Here is a 23,365-nt window from a genome sequence, read left to right as displayed (position 1 = left end):
TAAAATATTAAGAAAAAATTAGGTGGCCAGAGCTGTGGCACGAGCCATAGTTTTATAATTAAAATTAAACAGAGCAATAATACAGAAGGCAAGCTGTTTGCTTTGCATGTGACCAACCTGGGTTTGATCTCTATTCCAACATGGTCCCCAAGCACCACTATAAGTAATTCACGAGCACAGAACCAAAAGTAAACCCTGAACACTACTAGGTATGACCAAAAGATAAGAATTTAAAAAATTTATCTGAGCCTCCCAATGCTTATCACAGGCTGTGTTCTTTACACTGACTGTATAGAAAGAGGACGTACAGTAAATGCTCCCCATATACACCTCAAACCAGGCCCTTTGCCTGCTCTATATTGTGAATGGGGGGACAAAAAATTTATATGCATCTACACATAGGTTTCAATATATTTCAAAATAAGGCTTAAACATGTCTCTAGGAGCAGGCATACTTCTGAGTACAGAGAAATTATATGAACTGCTTCCTTGAATCTACACACCTAGTAGGACCACATTCATCTTCTCCGCAGTGCACACTGATTTCATTGATTTCCCAACACATTGATTCCATCCTCACTTCACATTTAAGCAAGGTGTTGAGAATGGGCCCAGAGATCTTGGGAAAAGTCCAGCTGAGGATTTTCCTGGGGAACTAATCAATTCATCTGTTTACAACAAATACAGATATCAAATCACAAGCTCATCAAGCTCTTCTAAAGTTTGAAAGGTTGTTAATCCCATGACTATAAAACTCTTCCTGGTCTGAATATATCAGGAATAAGGCATAACAAATGCCAAGTCACAGGGTTTTGGTGTGAAACAAATTAAGTGGCACATGTGAAAGAAATGTTATCAGGTGCTCATTTCCCACAATGAGACCATCTCGGGCTGAATCTAAGATAATAAACAAGAAATGTAACTGTTTCTTGCAAACAAATAATCAGAGAATGTGCATAAGATGAAATATAGCCAGACATGGCATTTCATAAAACATGTCCTTCTTGGTGAAGGAGGAAAGGCTTAATGAGAACTTCCACAACTCAGTCAACCTAACTTGCTTCCAGATTTCTTTAACAGGGGCCAAAGTGGTGGCACAAGCCGTAAGGTGTCTATCTTGCGTGCACTAGCCTAGGATGGACTGGGTTCGATCCCCGGCATCCCATATAGTCTCCCAAGCCAGGAAAAACTTTTGAGCGCATGGCCAGGAGTAACCCCTGAGCTTCACCAGGTATGGCCGAAAAACAAAAAAACAAACAAACAAAAAAAGATTTCTTTAACAGGTAATGGTAAGTGCTATACAGGGAGATGCCCAAGCCAAACAGTATGGTGATAAGAAGAGACAATGAGTTTGTAGATGGATTTTTGCTTCTTCATTCTCCCACTGACCAGACAGTGATACGGTCCAAGGCATTAGTCAGTATTGCAGTGAATGGTAGACTGTTTCAGCAGGGGCAGATATTGGTACAAAAGAAAGTTTGATAGCAAACACTGTGCTGCCATCATCAGGAGTAAGCAGAAAAGGTATAAAAGCCAGCCCATTTTTTTGTTAGTAGTTCAGAGATAATTTTGAGAAGGAGCCTGCTCCTGAATTGCCACTTCACTTCCCATTGATCTCACCAATTTGCTAATGCTACTATTAAGTTGAATATCGGCCATGAAGATTTCAAAAAGCATGAAGAGCCCCAGGCACACTAAGAAAAAATAGCGCCAAATTCCTGTTATTGCTATTATTTTTTGTTTGTTTTTTTTGGGGCCACACCCGTTTGATGCTCAGGGGTTACTCCTAGCTAAGTGCTCAGAAATTGCCCCTGGCTTGGGGGGACCATATGGGAGGCCAGGGGATCAAACTGCCGTCCTTCCTTGGCTAGAGCTTGCAAGACAGACACCTTACCTCTAGCGCCACCTCTCCGGACCCTGTTATTGCTATTATTAAGTTGAATACTGTCCATGAAGATTTCAAAAAGCATGAAGAGCCTAGGCACATGAAGAAAATATAGTGCCAAATTCCTGTAACAGGAACATATAAAACATTTTCAAAACATGCAGTTACACAGAAGTCAGTTTAGTTTCCAAGGCTCTCGAAATTTTTCATGGCACTCAAAATCTTCCAGGATGGTAGTCCGGGGCATTTGGACCACATGCATCACAAACACATAAACAGCAAAAAAGTGGAACCACTGATGTCATCCTAAATAAGGAGAGGTGTCGACAGTTACAAAGTAGAAGAAGAGGATCAGGGCTACCACTGCAATCGTAGCCATCTCTGTAGACTGAAGAATCCTGGGAGGAATCAGAGGGTGGCCGTGTTAGAATGAGAGAGCAGGTGCCCTGAACTTTTAGCAAGTCTGCGAGGTAGCCTCTGTTAGGGCCACCATCATTTCTAGGTTTTGTGTCTTCAGGGTATTGTGGGAACCAAGATTTCTTCTTTTTCTTGAAAGATTCTGATTTCTGCTAAACTGTTTAATACTGCCTTTTAGCTTCTGTATACTCCATTTATCAACTTGTTAGGTTGTGAAAACGTGGCCTTCAGGTAAGAGTTGGAGACAAATGAGACTCATTGGTCAGGACCAGATCGCCTGGATATTCCTTGTGGGTGTAAGGATGTGGGACAGGAAACAGGGACACTAATGTCAAAGTTTGTTTTCGTGGAATCAGGTTGTCCAAATATTGACATTAAGTGACCCAATGGAATAGAAGATTATTTGAAATGTAGCAGGTGCCAATAGGTAAGTAACTAGGTGGATCTAAGTTGATGCTGTAGAACTAAATCTGAGTGGAAAAGTGACTGTCTTAATTCTTTCTTTTTCTTTTTTCTTTCTTTTTCTCCTTTCCTTCCTTCCTTCCTTCCTTCCCTCCCTCCCTCCCTCCCTCTCTCTCTTTCTTTCTCTCTTTCTCTTTCTTTCTTTTTCTTTCTTTCTTTCTCTCTTTCTTTTCTTTCTTGTTTCTTTGTTTCTTTCTTACTTTCTCTCTCTCTTTCTCTCTCTCTTTCTTTCTTCTTTTTTCTTTCTCTCTCTCTATCTCTTTCTTTCTTTCTTTCTTTCTTTCTTTCTTTCTTTCATTCTTTCTTTCTTTCTTTATAGTTTCTTTGTTTCTTTCTTTATTTCTCTCTTTCTCTCTCTCTTTCTTTCTTTCTTTCTTTCTTTCTTTCTTTCTTTCTTTCTTTCTTTCTTTCTTTCTTTCTTTCTTTCTTTCTTTCTTTCTTTCTTTCTGTTTTTTGGGTTACACCTGGCTGCAATAAGGGGGTACTCTTGGCTCTCTGCTCAGAAGTTCCACCTGGAAGGCTTGCGATGCCGAAATCGAACCTCCTTCCGTTCTGTGTTGGCCACATGAAAGGCAAACACCCTACCATTGTATTATCTCTCCAGCACCCTGGAATCATGTTTTCAGGTATAGATCTTAGACCCTTAACTAGCTAAGCCAATAAAAATCGCCTGTGTTTTGCATTCTTAAGTCTTTATCTGAACTTATCAACCGTTCTATCTATTTTAAACCTGTGTCCAACATCTGGGGGGCTATTCCAGGATAGATATAGAGGGGTTGGTGTCAAGCTGAACAAGAAAGAACGATTTCTGGGACTTGTGGGAAGACTTTGGCGTGCCCTCTCATCCATCCTTGGTTTGGCCCCAAGGCCTGTAGGAGGAATGGGAGTTTACGCCCTTTCTTCCCTTGGTCTGTCCCACTTGGAGGTGCCTAGTCCTGCACTCTGGCAGCGGGGTGGTCTGGATCCTAGAGGATCAGAGAGATTATCTCTGATCTGTCTGGTATTCCTCTCGGTCCCGTTAGAAGTTTCAAGGAAGGGCTGATGAGGCGAATAGTGAGGAGACTGTTGATGTGTGCTTACTTAACACTGGGTACCTACTTCTGCTACTGTCACGCTGCTCTATTAAAGGTCTTTGCTGCTTAAGTTTTGTGCTGTCTGATGTGTTTGATTTGGATTCTGGTTGAGAATTCTTGTCTTCTGGCCCTATCTGCTGGTCCACTTGATTTTGGTTGTGATTTGATCTATTGTCTTCTGTGTCCTGAATGAGAGCGGCACCGCTCCTGTGAGAGTGTTGAAGTCCTGTGAATATGTCTTGTTGCTAGTGTGATGTCTCTTGTCCTTTTCAGTTTACAGGCTCTGGCAACTTCTATAATTCTCCTCCTGTGCCACAGTCCATGGGAGTGAGAAGTCTCAACCACTTCTGAAGCAGGCAGAGCTGGGAGAGCTGGCTCCAGCACTTCAAAGAACTGGAGCTGGGCTTTGTACAGATGAGAGTGCCGAAGCAGCTGCAGCCATGGCTGTAAGCTTGAGGGAAATATGAGATTGAGGGGCCAGGAGAGATAGCACAGCGGCATTTGCCTTGCAAGCAGCCGATCCAGGACCAAAGGTGGTTGGTTCGAATCCCGGTGTCCCATATGGTCCCCCGTGCCTGCCAGGAGCTATTTCTGAGCAGACAGCCAGGAGTAATCCCTGAGCACTGCTGAGTGTGACCCAAAAACCAAAAAAAAAAAACAAACAAAAAAAAATGAGATTGAACCCCCGCTTCTCCACCCAAAGGTCAGTCTTGACAACATCATACAGGCAGCGGAGGTCTTGCAACAAAAACAATCTACCGGACTGTGAGCATTCAGGAGACCTGAAAATGGGAGGATGGCCCATTGCAACTGTGGGGTTAGATTAGACCAACTAATTGACTAGAAAAGCAGGTGCTTTGAGTGGTATACATTTGGAACTGGGGAACTTTCTAAGCTCAAGTCTGTAATGGTTCAACTCACCAGAGACAAGAACTCTGAACTCCTTTTGTGCCACTGCCTTTCAGGAATTTCTGAGCAAGGTCTTAATTCTGTTAAGTGCCATCTGTAGTAACAGACTATCAGCCAAAGAAAAACATTAGTTATTTTAATTTACCATGGGCTACAAAGGTATTAAAATTGGGTTTTCATATTTCCACTGAAGAAAATCGGTTTTAAAGATATCTAAAAATAGAAAATTGTGTGAGAAATGTGGTTAGCCTTTATAAATAATATTGTTACCTTTATGAGTACTTAATATTATTTAGATAACTAAATTTCATAAGTGGGTTGTCACCAGATATTAAATTTATATTGGTCTTAAGATCTAAAATGTGGAAATGCTGTAAATGTCTTTAAAAGATATAATCAAGGACAATTTGGTCTAGTCAGATGTAAGCAATTTGTTTTTCAACATTGGAAGAAAAAAGTATGAGTATTTAGATAAAATGCAGACTCTTCCAAATTAGAGTACAATTAGTCTTATTCTAGCTTTCTGAGGCATTACACTTAAGCTACTGTACTGTTTAAATTTGAAGAAATCTACAGAGCTGTTTTGTAGTGGACTATTTTAGACCTATTGTTAGCAAACATGTTCATTTTAATTGTATCACTTGTTTATAAGTATTTACAGATTTATTTGTATTGTCAGGACAAGAAGCAACTTCCTTATTTGACATATTTCTTTTCTTTTTTTTTTTTTTTAAGAGACAGGGTCTCGCTATGTTGCCCAGGCTGGAGTGCAGTGGCTATTCACAGGCGCGATCCCACTACTGATCAGCACGGGAGCTTTTTGACATATTTCTTGACATAAGAATAACATGTTCACTTATATACATTTACTAAAGTTAGCAATTTAAAAAGCTAAAACTCTGAAGCAGCAAGAAATTATAAAGTAGTGGGAATGTTGCATTGATGAAGGGGGTATTCTGTTTATGACTGAAATCCAACTATAAACATGCTTGTAATTATGGTGCTTAAATAAATATTTAAAAATAAATATATATGCATACAAAAAAGAAATTATAAGGTATGTGTATAAAATATATATTTAAAATTGCAAAATGAGGTCAGAGAAAGGAAACTATTTTGGAGAATGTGCCTAATTATTGAGTAGGGAGCAGAGTAACTAATAATGTTTGTGATGAGGTCATATAAAATTATAATTTCTCTCAAGTAGAAATCACTAGAAAATTTTAAGGAGATATATATAAAGATCTAATAATATTTTTAATCTGACAATATAAAATTTTAACATGAAATACTTATGAGAACAGTAAGGGACCATCATAGCTTCTGAATTTATTTAATTTTGATTCAAAGTTTTGACTAAATGTTTTTGTTTCAAATACAACTTAAGTAAAATAAAAGGAATCTTCATTAACTTTGGGCATGAAAAATAGGCTTGGGGCTGGAGAGATAGCATGGAGGTAGAGTGTTTGCCTTGAATGCAGAAGGATGGTAGTTCGAATTCCAGCATCCTATATCGTTCCTTGAGGCTACTAAGAGCCATTTCTGAGTGTAGAGCCAGAGGTAACCCCTGAGTGCTGCCGGGTGTGAGCCAAAAACCAAAAAGAAAGAAAGAAAGAAAGAAAGAAAGAAAGAAAGAAAGAAAGAAAGAAAGAAAGAAAGAAAGAAAGAAAGAAAGAAAGAAAGAAAGAAAGAAAGAAAGAAAGAAAGAAAGAAAGAAAGAAAGAAAGAAAGAAAGAAAGAAAGAAAGAAAGAAAGAAAGAAAGAAAGAAATAGGCTAAATTTACTTTACAGGACAAATAGAATTCTTGTTAATTTACAAATGATTAACTTAAGGTCCTCAAAGTAAAAATATGTTTGTTTAAGTCAGTTTTGCTTACCTTTAATAGTTATAGTTTATGTTTTTGTGTTTGATAATTGGATATTTAAAAGTTATTACAGTTGTCTTACTGTTCTACTGTGGAAATATTTCAAATTATATGTTTATAAACAAAGAAGATATGGTTAGAAAGGAAAAAGGAATATAGATAATCACACGATTTATGCAAGAAAGATAATGTATGTATTTATGGAAAGTAGGAAAAAGAAGAAGAAAATTCTGTGAAAGAGTATCCAGTTGGTTGTTGCAAATAGGAATGGAGGAAATTTATATAGTGAATTTAAATGAATGTGTAGAAGGTTGGAGGATGTGTATTAAGGAAAGAATCTGTATAATCAAACTGGATGATTAATATGACTCAAAATCAGAAGTGAAGTAATGTTTTGGTCTTTTTTTTTTGGTTTTTTTTTTTTTTTTTGGTTTTTGGGCCACACCTGGTAACGCTCAGGGGCTACTCCTGGCTATGTGCTCAGAAGTTGCTCCTGGCTTGGGGGACCATATGGGACACCAGGGGATCGAACCGCGGTCCGTCCAAGGCTAGCGCAGGCAAGGCAGGCACCTTACCTTTAGCGCCACCGCCCAGCCCCTGAAGTAATGTTTTGTATAAAAGGAGTTTATGTATAAAATAAATTTACATGTTATAGTGTTTTATGCTTATTGAGTGAGAATGGGGTAATTATGAGGTGTTATGAGCACCTAAAAGATAAAGGTTTTGAAAAGAATAATCAAGAATTTAAGAAAGATATTTTGAACAATTAGTGAGTCAACTTTTGACTAGAAATTTTAAAATCTAAAGTCTACCAAAAATAAGTGGGCATTATTTGTGGTATTCAAAATGCAAAGTCTCAAAGTTCTGTTCAAATTATATGTATATCAAAATTTACATATGAATGGTGAAATTTATGTGATGTGGATTGCTGGTGTCCAACATGCCTTCTGCTCATGAGCACATAAACTGAAGCCAGGAGAATGAATAAAACTTCAACTTTTTATATAATATGTAGGAAAGACATGTTTAAATGCTTTTTTGTATTTGTTGCTATATTGCATACCAGATTTTTCATGACTTTCTGCCAATGCTATTAATAGGTGTATCACAAAGAACTTTTAAAAAAGCTTAAAAGGTTAAAAAAAAGTTTAAAAAATTAAATCTGTAAAAGGTCCCACACATTAAACAAATCATCTCAAGATTGTTGCTTTTTCTCTCTCCTTAGCATCTTCAGTATTTTGTTTTTCGAATATTTCATGGCATTGTTGATATGCATAAATACAAGCAAGAAATTTTCCTCTCTGGAGTGGGGGATTACTCCTCATTCAAACAGGAAATCTTAAAGATCAGATGGGGCACCTAGAGCCCTCTTTCAGGGAACAGAATTGAAAGGAGTTGCGGTTGAGTGACAAGCAGGTCCCTACTCTGACAAAGTGACAAGAAGACTACAGAGGTGGAATGGCTAGAATAAATTGAAGATTGTCTAAAAATTTCTGGATCTGCACTTATTGGCCAGAGCCTGGACCATGCTTTCACCCTCCACTCTCAGTCTCAAGAAAAGGAAAGGATTCGGAGGTCAGGGTCTCTCCCAACCCTGGAAAGGGGTGGGATAGGCGACTTCTGGGACATTTCTGCAGAGGGTGAAATGCCCAAGGCCATCATCATGCTGGACTGGCCTTCCCATTCCTACATCAGCAACCCTGACTTGACAGATAAAATATTCAACACCTGCTCTGTCCTCGACCAATCCCCAGAAATTTTCTATAAATTACTGAGTGCCCCCAAATGGAGATTTCTCCAGTGTTGCTGTGTTTGTGCAAAAGAGCAAGCAAAAATTATTCAGCAGTAGTAGTGTGGCTAGGTTCAAGGTAAAAGTGGAGAGACAAACTATTTTTCTGTAGCTGACTGAATCAAATGCATTCTAGTAGGCTTAACTTAAACCCACTCCTCTTAGGTAACCTGTGTGGAAGTAACTTAATGTGAATAGAAAAAATAAGTAACTCAGAGCTCTACCATCCACTGCTACAGGGCCTGATTGTTTGGGTAATATTCCCCTGTCTAAATGATCTGATTCTTTTCAGGTTGAAACTTCAGAACCCAACCTGTCAATTGCCTCTTATTAAAGTGGAGTTAGATAGGGCCAACAGTCTCTTGCCAGCTTGAAGAAATTAGAGAAGATGGACTTTTGCCCACTGTCTCTTTTAATGACGCCTGCCTGAGGTGGTGAAATCTCTAGGGAAAATATGGAGCAGGAAAGCCTCCAGTGTAATAAGTACAAAGAATTGCCATTGGCATCAACTGTACCAGGTGTGGGCTTTGTTGTTCTCTCCACCCCAATGGCTGTTTAAGTTGCAGCTTTGAAGAAAAAAAACAGGAACCTCATTTCTCTATGCTGTGGGAGTCATAACCTGAACAAAAAGTACACCCTGCAGATCTAGCAGCCCCAGTTCACTGGACCAAAACAAGAATGCAGACATTCCTGGTGTTCCTGGTAACTGCGAACTGTGACTGTGCAGCAACTGCAGGACAACCAGCAAGAATGAGCATCCTCATACCCAGATCCTCATACCCAAGACACAAGAGCACTGCCAGAGACCGTGGTTTGCAAAACAAAACAAAAACAAACAAAAGGAATGTGGGACTCTGAAATTTCTGTGTTTTTTTTTTCATGAAAGTTTATGCTTTCTGCTAAAGTGCTTTTATCTACTTTTTAGCTTCTGTGTACTCCCTTTGTTGAAGACAAATGGAGGCTCATTGGTCGAAACCAGATGACCAGGATGTTCCTTGTGGGTTTAAGGATGGGAGATAGGAGAAAAGGACACTTAGGCCAATGTTTGTTGTCATGGAATCAGGTTGTCTGAATTTTGACATTAAGTGGGACCCAATGGAATAAAAGATGTATTTTTTGAAATGTAGCACTTGCCAAAGGAAAGTAGCTGGGTGGATCTAAATTGATGCTGTATAACTGAATAATCTGAGTGGAAAAGTGATTCAGGGTCCTTGACTGCAAGCCTGTTTTCAGGTACAGGTTTTGGACCCTGAGCTAGCTAAGCCAATAAATACCACCTCTGTGATTTGCATTCTAGTGTCCTTCTGAACTTACCAACCGTCCTCTATCTTGAACCTATGCTCAGTATTAAGGGGCAGCTATGGGGCTTTCCACTCTCCTGGGCCAACTCTCCTAGAAATCGGAGCTGTGTTGGGGCTGAGAGATAGTACCATGGCTGAGGACTGACAGCTGACACGGACTGAAACCCCAGAACCCCACATGGTACCCCAATAGGGGAATAATCCCTATGACAGGGCCAGAAGTGAGCCCTGACCACCACCAGCGAGAAGTAGATGGTTGGTGTCCTACCCACAGCTCTTTTATTCCTACAACAGAGAGAGAGAAAGATGTTGAGCTTCCACCAAAGATTGAACAGTTGTAACAGTGGCTCCTTGACTTTCTCCTGGATCCAGTCATTTCTCAGGGATGGAGCCTCTCTGTCTGCGTAACTCAAGAAGAACCAATGGCTCTTCATCAACGGCCACTTTGTAGAAGCTCCGCCTCACTGCCCCATTGGCTAGGACTCCTGCCTGTCTCCCATGGTCTCCACCCTCTCCTCTAACTGCCACTTCGTAGAAGCTCCTGCCTCACTGCCCCATTGGCTAGGCAACTTGCCTCTCTTCTCTGCTATAGTCTCTGCTAATAATCTCTTAGAAAGCAGGTAGCAAAGATAAACTGCCACATTAGCTATGCCCTGCCTGTCTCTCATTTTCTATTAATCATCTCTAGGAAAACAAGAAGAAAATGTATCTCAAGATTGGGCTGAAATGATAGCAATGCATATAAGACATTTGCCTTGCATCCTGCCTACCAGGGTTCAAACTCCAGCATCCCATATGGTGTCCCTGAGCCTGCCAGGTGTAAGTAACCCCAGAGATTCAACAAGAATTTCAAAATCAATTCTATTATGGGCCACAGCTATATAGTACATCAAGTAGGGTACTTACATCCTGGGCCTTTGATACCAGGTCCGCACACATTATATAAAGTCAGCTTGGAGTAAGCCCTATGCACCACAGATGTGAGGAAAAAATAACAGCACGAAGAAAAACCCCAAGACACAACCCAACTCTCCTCTAGGTAAAACGGAAGAATGCAGGCTTTTTTAAAATCAAATAATGAGAATGTGTAATTCATATTTCTTTAGACCGTGCTTAAAATTCTAGAAACTGCATGATCAGTTGTCTTAACTGTACTAAATTAGGTCTATTTTTTTTTCATTCCTAAGTTCAATTTTCTTTTCTAGATATAGGTAACATTGTAAGTTAGCATATATTCTACAGAACTCAAATTTCTTTCTTTTTTAAGGGGGAGTGAGGGGCAACCTGGTGCATAGCTCAGGAGTTACTCCTGGCTATGCACTCAGAAATTGCTCCTGGTTTGAGGGACCAGAAGGGACTCCAGATCCAACCACGGTCAGTTGTATACCTTGTGTTAGGCAAACGCCCTAACATTTGCACAACCGCTGTGGCCCTGGAGCTCAAACTTGTTTTGTTTTGTTTTTTGGTAACACCCGGCAGCACTCAGGTGTTACTCCTGGCTCTACGCTTAGATATCGTTCCTGGCAGGCTCGGGGGACCCTAGGGGTGCTGGAATTCGAACCACCGTCCTTCTGCATGCAATGCAAGCGCCCTGACTCCATGCTATCTCTCAAGCCCTGGAGCTCAAATTTCTCAGTTGAAAGGAAATTCTTGGTCAAATAGATAGTTTTGGTGGCTGGGGCAATTACTTTGTGTCCTGAAGCCCCAGATTGGCTCCTCTGTGCAGCATAATTCCCCAGGCACTAGGCAGGAATCTGCCCCAACTCACAAAAATAAAAGAGAAAAAATGAAAAAGGAAGATATAGTTGAATCATGTATTTGGGTGCCTAAAATCAATTTTTAAGGTATAACAACAATGTAAGTGTTGGTGAAAATTGTGAAGTCATAGATTTCTATTATTTAACCCTGTGCCTGGCATAAAGTGATTCTTAAATGTATGTATCAAAGTTTTTTAAATTGATATCTTTATTTAAATACCTTGATTAAAAGCATGATTTTGGTTGGGTTTCAGTCATGTAAAGAATACCCCCCTTCACCAGTGCAAAATTTTTATCACCAATGTCCCAAGTCTTACTCCTCTCCACCCCACCCCTGCCTGTACTCTAGACAGACGTTCTACTTCCCTCATTCATTCACATTGTTAGGATAGTTGTTAGTATAGTTATTTCTCTAACTGCACTCATCACTCTTTGTGGTGAGTTTCATGTAGTAAGCTGAAAATTCCAGCCCTCATCTCTTTTGTCTCTGAAAATTATTGCAAGAATGTCTTTTATTTTTCTTAAAACCCATAGATGAGTGAGACTGTTCTGCATCTATATCTCTCCCTCTGATTTATTTCACTCAGCATAATAGATTCCATGTATATCCATGTATAGGAAAATTTCATGACTTCATCTCTCCTGATGGCTGCATAATATTCCATTGTGTATATGTACCACAGTTTCTTTAGCCATTCATCTGTTGAAGAGCATCTTGGTTGTTTACAGAGTCTGGATATTGTAAATAGCACTGCAATGAATATAGGTATGTGGAAGGGTTTTTTGTATTGTATTTTTGTGTTCCTCGGGTATATCCCTAGGAATGGTATAGCTGGTCAAAGTTTTAATAATGGGAAAATCCGCCAATTTTATATTTAATTAAAGTGACATTGCTTCACTGTACTTCTGCATTACATACCATAGGAGCTAAAATCAATTCTTTTTTTTTTTTTTTTTTTTTTTGGTTTTTGGGCCACACCCGGCATTGCTCAGGGGTTACTCCTGGCTGTCTGCTCAGAAATAGTCCTGGCAGACACGGGGGACCATATGGGACACCGGGATTCGAACCAACCACCTTTGGTCCTGGATTGGCTGCTTGCAAGGCAAAAGCCGCTGTGCTATCTCTCCGGGCCCCGCTAAAATCAATTCTTAAGAACTGCATGGCTACCTTGAAAGTGTGAGGGACAGGGGCCAGAGAGAGAGCATGGAGGTAAGCCGTTTGCCTTTCATGCAGGAGGTCATCAGTTCGAATCCCGGTGTCCCATATGGTCCCCCGTGCCTGCCAGGAGCAATTTCTGAGCCTGGAGCCAGAAATAACCCCTGAGCACTGCCGGGTGTGACCCAAATACCACACACACACAAAAAAAAAAGAAAGTGTGAGGGACAAATTCTATTCACAGTATCACTTTCATGTACCAGGCATGATTCTGATAGTATGAGTCTACTCTTTGGAATACAAGTCCTACAATGGTGTGGAGGTAGTAAAAATATGTGTGAGCACTGAAGTCAGCAGAGAGTACCTTGACCTCAGATGTGTCCTCAATGAGTCCCACAACCAAATGTGTAAACACTACTAAACCACACACTTGTGTGCAGCCCTTGTTCATCACAATAATATAAACATAGGAAAAGAAGTAGGGGAGAGGAGATGAGAGGTAGACAATCTTTAAAAATTCTTCAATGAGAAAAAAAAGATGAAGGTTTGAAATGGTGACCTGAAGCTGATGTAGAGATATACTAGAGCTCTCTCAATACAATTGCAGGTTCAAGTGTTGAAATTTGCCATGCAACAAATATCTCTTAACTTTATGACTTACTCCAAACAAGAGATCATGTGAGAGGGCAAGCCCAGATGGTTGGTTTTGCTCTTTCAGGTAGTATCCCCTGAGGTGTTTCACAAGCAAGATCAAACCTGAAGGTCGGAGAATGTTTTGCTATCATATCACATAGTCAACCTCCCAAACTGGCATCTCCCACTCATGTGCTACATCTTTACTCTGTTTGACCTATAGCTTCTTTACTGCAACTGGTTCTCCTAGAGTGCACAGTGTACAGTGTGTCCTTGGAGCCAGTCTCAAAGCCACACCATGTGACCTATGCCACCCCAGCCTGCAGGGATGGAGAGAGACCTCAGATTCCTGATGGCAGAGGCAGGCAGCATGCAAGATCATCTGTGGAGCAGTCTGCCATCACACTGAAATATGAAATGTTGCAAAGAAATTTCAAAGGTACATTTCTTCTCCCCATTTTTGACGGGATTAGATGTTTTTTTCTTGTAAAGGTCTGTCAGTGTCCTGTATATTTTGGATATTAGCCCCTTATCTGAAGGGTGTTGGGTGAATAGTTTCTCCCACTTGGTGAGTGGCTCTTGTATTCTGGGCACTATTTCTTTTGAGGTGCAGAAGCTTCTCAGATTAATGTATTCCTATCTGTTGATCTCTGCTTCCACTTGTTTAGAAAGTACAGTTTCCTCCTGGAAGATGCCTTTAGCCTCAATGTCATGGAGTGTTTTTCTGACGTGTTGTTCTATATACCTTATGATATCAGGTCTGATATCAAGGTCTTTAATCCATTTGGATTTTACCTTTCTACATGATGTTAACTGGGGGTCTATGTTCGCTTTTTTGCAAGTGGCTAACCAATTCTGCCAGCACCACTTGTTGAAGAAGTTTTCCCTGCTCCACTTAGGATTTCTTGCTCCTTTGTAAAAAAATTAGGTGATTTGTATGTCTGGGGAACATTGTCTGAGAACTCAAGCCTATTCTGATCTGAGGGTCTGTCTTTATTCCATGCTGTTTGGATAACTATTGCTTTGTAATACAGTTTAAAGTTGGGGAAAGTAATGCCTCCCATTTTCCTTTACCCTAGGAGTGCTTTAGCTATTTGAGGGTGTTTATTGTTCCAGATGAACTTCATAAGTGTTTGATCCACTTCTTTGAAGAATGCCATGGGTATTTTAAGGGGATTGCATTAAATCTGTATAATGCTTTGGGGAGTATTGCCATTTTAATGATGTTAATCCTGCCAATTTAAGAGCAGGGTATGTGTTTCCATTTCCATGTGTCCTCTCTTATTTCTTGGAGCAGGGCTTTATAGTTTTCTTTGTATAGGTCTTTCACATCTTTGGTCAAGTTGACTCCAAGGTATTTGAGTTTGTATGGCACTAATGTGAATGGGATTGCCTTCTTGATGTCCATCTATTCCCTATAATTATTGGTGTATAAAGACATTTTGATAAAAAAAGAAATACAAATGGCCAAAAGGCACATGAAATAATGCTCCTCATCACTAATCATCAGGGAGATGCAAATCAAAACAACGATGAGATACCACCTCACACCACAGAGATTGGCATACATCACAAAGAATGAGAACAATCAGTGCTGGTGGGGATGTGGAGAGAAAGGAACTCTTATCCACTGCTGGTGGGAATGCCGTCTAGTCCAACCTCTATGAAAAGCAATATGGAGATTTCTCAAAAATCTGGAAATTGAGCTCCCATTCGACCCAGCTATTCCACTCCTAGGGATATACTTTAAGAACACAAGAATACAACACAAAAAACCCTTCCTCACACCTATACTTATTGCAGCTATTCACAATAGCCAGGCTCTGGAAACAATCAAGATGCCCTTCAACAGACGAATGGCTAAAGAAACTGTGGTACATATACACAATGGAATATTATGTAGCCATCAGGAGAGATGAAGTCATGAAATTTTCCTATACATGGATGTACATGGAATCTATCATGCTGAGTGAAATAAGTCAGAGGGAGAGAGAGAAATGCAGAATAGTCTCACTCATCTATGGGTTTAAAGAAAAATAAAAGTCATTTTTGCAACAATCCTCAGAGACAATGAGAAGAGGGCTGGAACTTCCAGCTCACTTCATGAAGCTCACCACAAAGAGTGGTGAGTGCAGTTATAGAAATAACTACACAGAGAACTACCATAATTATGTGAATGAAGGAAGGAACTGGAAAGCCTGTCTGGAGTACTGGTGGAGGGAGATTTGGGACATTGGTGGTGGGAATGTTGCACTGGTGAAGGGGGGTGTTCTTTACATGACTGAAACCTAATAACAATCATATTTGTAATCAAGATGTTTAAAGAAAAAAAAGAAATTTCAAAGGTAGTCCTGCAAGCAACAGGCCTGTGAAATTTACTTTGGCCAGTGCTACATGGAGTCTTAAGTCATCCTAAAGGAAGTGAAGGAAGAATTGAATAGCGTTACTTGGATCATGGCCATTAACAAAGAGCCTGACTAAAGGGGACCCCTTACTGCCAATCTGTAATGGGTCTTTTTCAATTTGTTTGGCTATGCTCATGGATTACTCTTAGCTTTGTGCTCAAGGGTCATACTCAGTAATGTTCAGGTGATGTGTGGTATCAGAGATAGAACCTGGATCCAGTAAGTACAAGGCAATTACCCTACCTATTACACTATCATTTCCTGATAAAATAGAATAAAATTGAACACAACATAAAGATTATGCTTTCTGTGGCACCTTACATGACATATGTATTATAGATCTGTGGAGCTGTTAGAGATGATTAAAGGAATAACTGCAAAATGAATTGTTTCCTGGTGTGATGCCATGTCCTGAATACTGAATTGTCTGAGGAAGTCGATACCAAAAATATTTCAGCTAAATCAAGGGTAAAGCTTTAGATCTCACTGCCAGATTATAGGGATGCAAATGGGTGCTAAGAGACATTACAAGCGACTGCAGGTAATAATAAAATATAAAATAGTCAACATAATATTTGAAAGGTGAGGAAACTGTTCTATATTTGAAAATACTTACTATCCCTCTGTTATGAGAGTTGAATGCATCTTTGGTCACCATCTAAAGAATCAATTTTCAGAGGCCGGTGTAAGGCACAGTGGGTAGGACATTTGACTTGCACCTGGACAGCTTGGGTTAGATATCGGCATCCCATGACTGGCAGAGGTAATTTCTGAGCTCAAAGCCAAGACTAATACCTGAGCACAGTCAGATTTGGCCCCAAAACAAACAAAAATCAATTTTCCTCCATAATAAATAAATTTCCCTCATTATTCAAAGTATCCTTTGAAAGATACTTCTCCAAGTACACTTTGAGGCTTTGCTTGCCCCTGCATACGTGGAGAGGATTAGAGAGGACCACCAAATACTAAATAGCTGGACTGCAAACCCTGGCTCTAAGGACAGCCACTAATGTGGCTGCAAAATAATCTCCCTTCCTCATTAGAGCTCCCCCAAAGAGCTCCCTGGTAGTGAGGAAGTGGAAAATGCTACCCCCATCTATGAAAAGAAACATGGTTAAGTAGCTAAAATCATGGCTAATAGGCAAATTTTACAATTCTGAGGATGCTCACCTACATTATCTCTGTAACAGGCACCTATATAATTTCTCTAAATAGGATGTTAAAGTAGAAATAAATTGCTTTATTTAAAAACTGTGGCTCGGGCCGGGCGGTGGCGCTAAAGGTAAGGTGCCTGCCTTGCCTGCGCTAACCTTGGACGGACCGCGGTTCGATCCCCCAGTGTCCCATATGGTCCCCCAAGCCAGGAGCAATTTCTGAGCACATAGCCAGGAGTAACCCCTGAGCGTTACCGGGTGTGGCCCAAAAACCAAAAAAAAAAAAAAAAAACAAAAACAAAACTGTGGCTCAAGGTTGCTTATAATACAGGTTTTTTTTGTTTGTTTGTTTGTTTTTTACAATTGCAATGTTGTGGGGCCGGAGAGATAGCATGGAGGTAAGGCGTTTGCCTTTCATGCAGAAGGTCGGTAGTTCCAATCCTGGCATCCCATATGATCCCCTGTGCCTGCCAGGAGCGATTTCTGAGCATAGAGCCAGGAGTAACCCCTGAGCGCTGCCGGGTTACCCATAAACCGAAAAAAAAAAAATTGCAATGTTGTTCATGATTAATTTCATGGCAACACCCTTCACTGATGCACATTTTCCATCAGCAATGTCCTCAGATCTTTCCAATTCTCTTTCCTGCATGCCTCAGGGGGCAGATATTTTTCTTCTTTCTCCTCCTCTGTCTCTCTTTCTCTCTGTCTCTGTCTCACTCTTTCAGTGTCTAAAAGAAAATTAATTCTATAATTTATTATATTATGCGAAGGAACCAGGATTCCAGTGCATTGAGACAAATTCTGAAAAGTTTTGATGATGCAAATATAATAATCATAAATCACTTGAGAATGAATTTTAAAATAATATTCAGAAAAAAGTATCATTCTATAGTTTATGCAAATCAACAAAAGAAAAACAAGTGACACAAACAAAAATTAGCAGAAAATGTGAGTTGACCCTTGTTATTTATTTTTTTTGGCACCCTATCTGCTGTATATGTAAATGTTGAATAATTTTGGTAGCTTTTTGTACTTGGTAAAAATATTTTTTTAAATTTCTTAATATTACATAAAATAGTTGACCTCTTGTTCGAGCAAATCTAAGCTGGTGATTCTTCTTATGTAAGATTAGTTTTTGGTCCCAAGTGATTTATAATTCTTTTTTCCCTTTTTTTATTAATATCTTTATTTAAACACCTTGATTACAAATATGATATTAGTTGGGCTTCAGTCATGTAAAGAACACCTCCCTTCAGCAGCGCAACATTCCCATCACCAATCCCAAATCTCCCCCCTTCCCATCCCCTGCCTATATTCGAGACAGGCATTCTACAACAGTTATTTGTTTTTAAGTTCAGTAATTTTTTTTTCTTAAAGGATAAGGGTAAAAACAATGTAGTAAAGGTGTGACAGTGGCAATCACCTTTGTTTGCATAGTCCCAGAAAAATATGGGGAAAATGGAAAAAAATCCTTGGCCTGATTATAAGGCCTCACCCCAGAAGTTTATTGGCGTAAGATCGACTCTGGGTTTCAGGCATAACCAGTCTGTCCAACCTGAGTCATTCTCCGTGGTCCCGGTAAAACTTTTTCATACATTAGCTGTTGTTGGCATCAGGTTCTTATATTTAAAGATTATGGATTCTATGCATTTCTTTCATCGAAGTCAAGCTGATGTGGAGCATCCTCTAGTTTCAGCACACCATTCTATACGAAGCGATCTGCCCTGCAAGCAGGCTGTTGCTGAGTTGTCTGGGTGTTGAGAGACTCTTTGGAGTAAGTCAATGCTAGAGCAGTGGTAGATCTTCCCTGGTAGAGGTTTGGATCCTGGTAATGTTATAGACAATTGTGGTTGTTTCCATAGATGGTATCCATTGTTCAGGTGTGTATGGGTGATGCCCATCTTTCTGAGGCCTAAGCCAAATCATTAAGCTAATGTTCAGGGTATAAGGCCTAACTGCATTACCAAATTTGTGTTCCCATCTCTATTAGATAAGAACTTATTTGTATATGAATTATTTTCCCATTTTAATGTGCCTATAAAAAAGAGAAGCAATGCCACAAGATATTGTTGTTGCATCTGGGGGCCAACAAATAAAGTCCAACATTCTCCATAACTTGGTTCAACCATGAATCCTATATAGAGATACTCTTCTACCAGTATTGTTTATAAAACAGAACTCAAAGGGGGGAAATCAAACAAACAATCAAATAGCAAAATCAGTGGGCAAAATTGTCACTATATGAGGATATTCAAAAAGAGTTATAAATGTTAAGGGAATACATATGAGATATACAAAGGAGATACACATGTCCCTTTTATATTTTAGAAATAGTCAAGAGGGAGGGAGGGTGTTTCTGAGACACCACTTTGGTCTGTGATTTGGCCAAGTGAAGAGCGCATGGAGCCATGTCACCCTTCTGTTGCCTGCTGAAGCTTTCGACTCCCTGAGAGGCGTTTGCTTCCTAATTACTGGAAGCTAGAAGTATACCAGTCCCCTCACTGCCCCCTGAAGGAATGGAGAAAGAGAGAGAAGGCTGTGCGGGGCAGCCAAGACTGCATTTTCCCCTAAGCTTGGCCAAAAAGCCTACCACATGGAGCCATGTCCTCCCGGTGTTGCCTGCTGAAGCTTCTGACTTCCCAAGAGGTGTTTGCTTCATCTTGGGCCATGCTGCTCCCAGACGCCTGAGATCGGATTTCATCAGCATTCCTGCCGGTGGTCCTGCCTGCTTCAGAGGTGGGGCGGAATGTACAAACACTGATTTCTGCCAGTTTCTGCTGGGTGTCAGAGGCGCTTGGCGGTCATCTTGGGCCTTGCTGTTCCCAGCAGCCTAGATTAGATTTCTTCAGCTTCCTTACTAGCGGACTTGCCAATGAATACCACCACAACACGTAGAAAAACCCACAATACAACTGGAAGAATGGGGAAATAATGCAGGTCAACACCAAGCAATGAAAATGAAGATGTCAATTCTGAAGACCCAAAAACAGCCAACCACCAAGTTAGTCTCTCAGATATGGAGTTTAGAGAAGAAATATGGAGGATGTTCAAGAAACTCAAAGAAAGTATAGAAGAGAACACTAACAATAATCAAGCGAATATGAAGATTAAATAAGAAACCTCCAAACTGAAATATCAGGTCAAATAACAGATAGGAAAAACTCAAAATTGACAGGCAAAATAGATAAACTCTCCAACAGGGTAACAGCATCTGAGGATAGAATTAGTGTGCTGGAAGATGAGATGCATAACAACTCCATACAGCAGAAGAGACTGGGAAAAAGCCTTAAAGCAAATGATCAGACAATGGAAATATTATGCAAAGAATGAGAACAGATGAAAATAGAAGTCTTTGATAAGCTCAACAGAAACAACTTAAGAATCATTGGAGTCCCAGAGACCCAGGAAGTAAATCTCCAGGAAGAATCAATGGTCAAGAACATTATTACATAATTAAAGAGAAACTACCAGAGCTAAAGAATACATGCAACCAAATTCTGCATGCTTGAAGAGTACCAACTAAAACAGACCCCAGGAAAAACACCTCGAGACACATCCTAGTCACAATGATGAATCCCACAGACAGAGACAGAATACTGAAAGTAGCAATATCAAAAAGGGAAATTACATTCAAGGGAGCATCCTTGAGATTTACAGCAGACCTGTCACCAGAAACACTCAAGGCCAGAAGGAAGTGGTGGGACATAGTGACAAAAATCAATGAAATAAATGCTTCACCTAGAATACTGCACCCAGGAAAACTCACTTTCAGGTTTGAAGGAAGAATACATGGCTTCACAGATAAACAACAGCTCAGAAACTTTACAGACTCAAAACCAACATTAAAAAAGAACAACTGAAAGACCTACTTTAAGACAAGACTGACCAATAGACACATCAAACTTTGCAAAAAGATGGCACTAAATCCCATGACAATTCTTTCTCTCAATGTCAATGGACTAAATGCACCTGTTAAGAGACACAGAGTGGCTAAATAAATCAAAAAACTCAATCCGGACCCGGAGAGATAGCACAGCAGTGTTTGCCTTGCAAGCAGCCGATCCAGGACCAAAGGTGGTTGTTTCGAATCCCGGTGTCCCATATGGTCCCCCGTGCCTGCCAGGAGCTATTTCTGAGCAGACAGCCAGGAGTAACCCCTGAGCACTGCAGCCAGGAGTAACCCCTGAGCACCACAGCCAGGAGTAACCCCTGAGCACCGCCGGGTGTGATCCCCCCCCCCCAAAAAAACTCAATACAACCTTCTGTTGCCTACAAGAAACACACCTGAATAGTCACAACAAACATAGACTCAAGATAAAAGGCTGGAGGAAAATCATCCAAGCAAATAACACCCATAAAAAAGCTGGAGTGGCCATACTAATATCAGATGATGCAAACTTTATACTCAGAAAAGTTGTAAGGGACAAAAATGGACATTTATTATTAATCAAGGAATAAGTACAGCAGGAAGAAATCACTCTCCTAAACATATATGCACCAAATGAGGGGCCAGCAAAATATTTAATACAATTGTTGACAAATCTGAAAAAGGATATCAATAACAACACAATAATTGTGGGAGACCTCAACACGGCTTTGTCAACACTTGATAGGTCAACCAGACTGAAACCTAACAAAAAATATACTAGACCTGAAAAGAGAAATGGAAGAAAGAGGCCTAGTAGTTATATATAGGTCACTCCACCCACAGAAACCTGGATACACTTTCTTTTCCAATGTACATGGGTCATTCTCCAGGATAGACTACATGCTGTCACATAAAACATAAATCCATAATATCAAGAGGATAGAAATTTTGCAGGCTACTTCTCTGACCACAAGGCTCTGAAATTATATGTGAACTACAAAGGGACACAGAAGAAAAACTTCAACACCTGGAAATTAAACAGCCTAATACTGAACAACCAGTGGGTCCGAGATGAAATCAAAAATTTCCTGGAAACAAATGACAATAAAGATACAAGCTATCAGAACCTATGGGACACAACAAAAGTGGTACTGAGAGGAAAATTTATAGCTCTACAAGCACACATCAGGAAGGAAGAAGGGGCATACCTGAATAGCTTAATGACACAGCTCATAAAATTAGAAAGTGCTCAACAAAAGGAAACAAAAATAGGAGAAAGAAGGAAATAACAGGGCTGAGAGCACAAATCAACGAAGTGGAAACCCAAAAAACAATCTGAAAGATCAACAAAAGCAGAAGTTGGTTCTTCAAAAAAATAAACAAGATTGATAGGCCATTGGCAAAACTAACAAAGAAAGAGAGAGAGAGAAACTTGATAACTTGTATTAGAAATGCGAAAGGGGAGATCACTACTGATATGGCAGAGATACAAAGGGTAATCATAAAATACTTTGAGAAACTCTATGCCACTGGAAGAAATGTATAAGTTCTTGGATTCCTATAACCTTCCACGGTTGAATGAAGAGGATGTAGCATATCTAAACACCCCCATCACTATTGAGTATATTAAGACAGTAATCAAATGTCTCCCCCCCAAAAAGCCCAGGCCCAGATGGATTCACTAATGAATTCTTTCAAACCTTTCAAAAGGAACTGCTACCAATCCTGGCAAGACTCTTTCATGAAACTGAAAAACAGGAACACTTTCAAATAGCTTTTATAAAGCCAACATCACCTTGATACCTAAAACAGACAGAGATGCTACCAAAAAATAAAATTACGGCCAATATCGCTGATGAATACAGATGCAAAGATTCTCAACAAAATCCTGGCAAATAGGATTCAATGCCTCATTAAGATCATCCACTACGATCAAGTAGGTTTCATCCCAGGAATGCAAGGATGGTTTTAACATCCGTAAATCTATCAACATAATACACAACATCAATGACAAGAAAAATAAAAACCACATGATCATATAAATAGACCCAGAGAAAGCATTTGATAAGGTCCAACACCCATTCTGATCAAAACTCTCAGCAAGATGGGAATGAACGGAACCTTTCTCAATATAGTTAAGGCCATCTACCACAAGCCAATCTCAAATATTATCCTCAATGGAGAAAAAACTAAAAGCCTTTCCCCTAAATTTTGGCACAAGACAAGGCTGTCCTCTCTCACCATTCCTATTCAACATAGCACTGGAGGTACTTGCTATAGCGATCAGGCAAGAAAAAGATATCAAGGGAATCCAGATAGGAAAGGAAGAAGTTAAGCTCTCACTGTTTGCAGATGACATGATATTCTACTTAGAAAACCCTAAAGACTCTACCAAAAAGGTGCTAGAAACTATAGACTCATATAGCAATGTGGCAGGCAACAAATTTAACACACAATAATCAATGGCTTTATTATACACCAATAATAACATAGAAAAATGGACATTAAGAAACAACCCCATTCACATTAGTGCCACACAAATTCAAATATCTTTGAGTCTACTTGACTAAAGATGTGAAGGACCTATACAAAGAAAACTGTAAAACTCTGCCCCAAGAAATAAGAGAGGACACACGGAAATGGAAACACATACCCTGCTCATAGATTGGCAGAATTAACATAATCAAAATG

General features: G+C 39.9%; 2 protein-coding genes and 1 non-coding gene across 3 annotated transcripts in view; 1 reads left to right on the top strand and 2 right to left on the bottom strand.

The window, feature by feature from the left end:
* SLC4A8 (solute carrier family 4 member 8) overlaps positions 1-23,365 on the bottom strand; it is an 829,308-nt gene that overhangs the window by 750,972 nt on the left and 54,971 nt on the right. The gene's annotated exons all lie outside the window — the stretch shown is intronic.
* TMT1A (thiol methyltransferase 1A) overlaps positions 1-23,365 on the bottom strand; it is a 55,580-nt gene that overhangs the window by 9,304 nt on the left and 22,911 nt on the right. The gene's annotated exons all lie outside the window — the stretch shown is intronic.
* On the top strand, positions 247-379 carry LOC126023174 (small nucleolar RNA SNORA51). Its single transcript, XR_007500379.1, has one exon. It is a non-coding gene; the product is annotated as a small nucleolar RNA SNORA51 (small nucleolar RNA).

This window comes from Suncus etruscus, chromosome 11 (assembly GCF_024139225.1).
Source record: "Suncus etruscus isolate mSunEtr1 chromosome 11, mSunEtr1.pri.cur, whole genome shotgun sequence".
Taxonomy (NCBI): domain Eukaryota; kingdom Metazoa; phylum Chordata; class Mammalia; order Eulipotyphla; family Soricidae; genus Suncus; species Suncus etruscus.
The sequence above is the reverse complement of the archived record's forward strand: the minus strand, read 5'-3'. Positions and strand labels throughout refer to the sequence as shown.